Source organism: Stomoxys calcitrans, chromosome 2, assembly GCF_963082655.1.
Source record: "Stomoxys calcitrans chromosome 2, idStoCalc2.1, whole genome shotgun sequence".
Taxonomy (NCBI): domain Eukaryota; kingdom Metazoa; phylum Arthropoda; class Insecta; order Diptera; family Muscidae; genus Stomoxys; species Stomoxys calcitrans.
This window is the reverse complement of record NC_081553.1, coordinates 76,492,909-76,496,807: the sequence shown is the minus strand read 5'-3', so window position 1 is coordinate 76,496,807 and position 3,899 is coordinate 76,492,909. Positions and strand designations below refer to the sequence as shown.

Sequence of the window (3,899 nt, the reverse complement as noted above, 5' to 3'; positions counted from 1 at the left end):
CCCCGAAGAGGACAACTTTAAAGCAAGTAAAGTAAATTTTGGGATTCGTAAAATACGGATTTGTATCTGATATCGATGAAATTTGGAAAATATGTGTATGTACATTGATGGTGGTAGGTATACAACTTGAGACCCGGCTGAACTGGATACAGCTTTACTTGTTCTCCCTTTAAAGTCTTTTCTCTCGAAACTTTTTGTTGATTTTAATATATGATTTTCCATAAGAATTGTAAATGTCAACGAAATTTTGTACAATATTTTGTAAAATCTCTTGCTATATAAAAACCACTGTCAATTGTTCATATTCTGCGCAACATTCCTCAAATTCCCTAGCTTTAAGGTTGGAAGATGTTCATAGTGTCCTCATGAATGTTTATTACGCATTGTGATCATAATTTATATTTTAGACAATATATTTTAAACGTTATCTAACGTTACTAAAGTACCAATAGGCTTTGTAGCTTCCAACCACTTTTGCATAGGAATGTGTCTGTTTGTGCAATGGCAGCATAGCATAGCCCAAGTATGACCATATCGAGTATGGGAATAGTAATTTCAACTCCTGTGGTTGTTGGCAAGAACTAAATATATCCCCACACACACACACTCGCACACACACTCATACTCTCTTACACACAATATGTTGGATGTTTTGGTGGCAGGATATGGTGCGCGCCAGCGAGAACGTATCGCATTCATAAGTTTATGGCCTATATAGAATAAAGCCAAAAAAGCAACAACAAAAAAATATAACAACTGAGAATGTACTTTACATACTTGGCCACTTGGCAAGTGTAAGTATTTGCTGTCGTTGTTGTCATTGTTCCTTTCAATGCGAGAGAAATTCTTGGCCAAGACCACAAGACAAAAATTTAGGACAGGCTAAAATTATGATCAAAAATTTGTAATAAATACATGTTGTAAGTTTATACATGCAAATACGTACAAGAGACATTCGGAGAGTGAGTCCACATAATAAACGATGTAATGTTATGCATATTTGCTAAATGGAATCAAAAGATTTTACCAACATCGTTCTTCTCTTTTTGTACTGCCTTTCGAGCATGGAAACGGAAGTCATTGACATGCCTTTAAGCCTCATAAATGAAGTTGCAATGGCCCAACATAATGTATGTCGGAGATGGGGGAAAGAACAATTTTGCATGATTTTAAATTAAGATTTAATCTACCGAGTATATTATGATGTGAAGAATAAAGGCAAATTATAATAAATTTTATATAGCCGAAGACAAGAAGTCTACGAACAGTATCACAAAAGTCAAACCACCTGGTATGTCATTGACAGAGCTCGCATATGTCGTCAGGTCTTTAATAGCAAAGAAAATCAAAAGAGATTTCCAAATCGAATTTTGACAAAATTTTCAAAAGAGAAAAAGTGAGTCATCCTCTAAATTTTCAAAGAAACACATTTTTATGCATTTCAAATCGAATGGTACCAAAACAATAAATCTATTCACAATGGAACATAAATCAAGTAACATGGAAGTGGGATGAAATGAATAAAAACCAGTAAGGAAAGGCAAAAGTCGGGCGGTGCCAACTATTGGGTCGCCCAAAAAGTAATTGCGGATTTTTCATATAGTCGGCGTTGACAAATTTTTTCACAGCTTGTGACTCTGTAATTGCATTCTTTCTTCTGTCAGTGATAAGCTGTTACTTTTAGCTTGCTTTAAAAAAAAAGTGTAAAAAAAGTATATTTGATTAAAGTTCATCCTAAGTTTTATTAAAAATGCATTTACTTTCTTTTAAAAAATCCGCAATTACTTTTTGGGCAACCCAATATATAATACCCTACACCACCTAGTGTATGTAGTATTGTACTTTTTATATGTAGAACTTATCTTGAAATCTAGTCAGACTTTAATTTGGATACCAATTGATATAGCAATTTGGAACCTTGTAAGATTTTCCTACCATGGGACAAAATATTTGGATTTCCACATCTTTAAAAGGCAATATCGGATAAAATATTATATGGGAGTTATATCGAAACCTGTGCCAATTTTAATGGCACATACTGGGACGTCAAATAGAGCATCTTACGCCCTAGATTGTAGAGATGTGACCAAAATTTTGATTTTTACTGCCTTAAAAGTCCATATCGGATGAAATATACACATTGGAGCTATATCGAAATTAGCACTGATTTTAATGAAATTTTGAGCACGTATTGGAACGTCAATTTAAACGTCTGATGCAAAATCGGATGAAAATTGTGGCTTCTACAGCCTTAAAAAGCCATATCGGATGAAAGATATATATGGTAGCTATATCTAAATCTAAACCGATTTTTATGAAATTTTTCACACATATGAAGACATCAAATAAAGCACCTCATGGAGAATTTTGTAAAGATCGGACCAAAATTGTGGCTTCTACAGCCTTAAAAAGCAAAATCGGATGAAAGATATATATGGGAGCTATATCTGAATCTGAAACGATTGTTATGAAATTTTGCACATACATTGAGACTTCACAAAAACGACTCCACGCCAAATTGGGTAAAGATCGGACCAAAAATGGGGCTTCTACAGCTTTAATAGTCCAAATCGGATGAAAGATATATATGGGAGCTATATCCAAATCTAAACCGATTTTGATGAAATTTTCCAGATATATTAAGTGCAAAACGCAGCAAAACAGTCCGTGACAAATTTTGTGCAGATTGGTTGAAAATTTTAGCTACTACGGCCATTCAAGTGCAAATCGGGCGATATATATATATATGGGAGCTATATTTAAATCTGAACCGATTTTTATGAAATTTTGCACACATATTAGGACATCAAATAAAACACCCCATGCCAAATTTTGTAAAGATCGGTAAAAAATTGTGGCTTCTACAGCCTTAAACGGCCATATCGGATGAAAGATATATATGGGAGCTATATCTAAATCTGAACCGATTTTTATGAAATTTTGCAGACATATTAGGACGCTAAATAAAACACCTCGTGCAAAATATTTTAAAGATCGGACTAAAACTGTGGCTTATACAGCCATAAAAGTCCATGTCGGATGAAAGATATATCTAAATCTGAACCGAAAATCAATAGCGTTTGTCCTTGGGCCAAAAACTGACATGTGCAAAATTTCGTGACAATCGGACAACAAAGACAACCTGCACTTTGATTACAAGAATACATGGACTCACAGACGGACATGGCTAAATCGAATTAGAAAGTGATTCTGAGTCGATCGGTAACTTATCAATGGGTCTACCTCTTCTCCTTCTTAGCATTGCAAACCAATGCACAAATCTATAAATCCTGCAACCACCGTGGTACAGGGTATAAAAATAGTGAACAAGTGAAAACGTGTTAAATACGGTTGGATACCCACCACCATGGATATATTAATCATCCTATATTATTATAACTCCACTATCCAGTCTTTAGATATATCTAAATAAGAGGTGGTATGGATCATATTTGATTCAGATCACGAGAACTTTTATACATGTCACAGTTTCTGCGAAAACGGACAATAAAACCCTTTTTAAGAGATTGGAACATCGGTCTATATAGCAGTTACATCTAAATATAGTCTGATCTGGATCATATTCTGGTCGAATGACGACAGGCTTAATACAAGTCACTGTGTCAAATTCCAGCGAAATCGGATAATAAATGCGTCTTTTAAGGGATTTAGACACTTTTTCGGAGATCGGTCTATATGGCAGCTATACCTAAAAATAGTCCGATCCGAAACCATATTTGGGCTGGATATTGGGAGGCTTTAAACAAATCGCAATTTTTAATATTAGCGAAATCGGGTATAAAAAAAGCTTTTATGTACTCAGAACCTTAATCGGCAGATCGGTCTACCTTATGATTTTTTTATTTCTCGTCTATTTTATTCCGTCACACAAACCTGCC

General features: G+C 34.6%; 1 long non-coding RNA gene across 1 annotated transcript; it reads right to left on the bottom strand.

Annotated features, from left to right (window-relative positions):
- Nucleotides 1-608: 608 nt before the first annotated feature.
- On the bottom strand, nt 609-1,213 carry LOC106095757 (uncharacterized). Its single transcript, XR_001222785.2, has 3 exons — nt 947-1,213; nt 778-882; nt 609-710 (listed from the first exon to the last, which is right to left on the bottom strand). It is a non-coding gene; the product is annotated as an uncharacterized LOC106095757 (long non-coding RNA).
- Between the last annotated feature and the right edge of the window lie 2,686 nt (nt 1,214-3,899).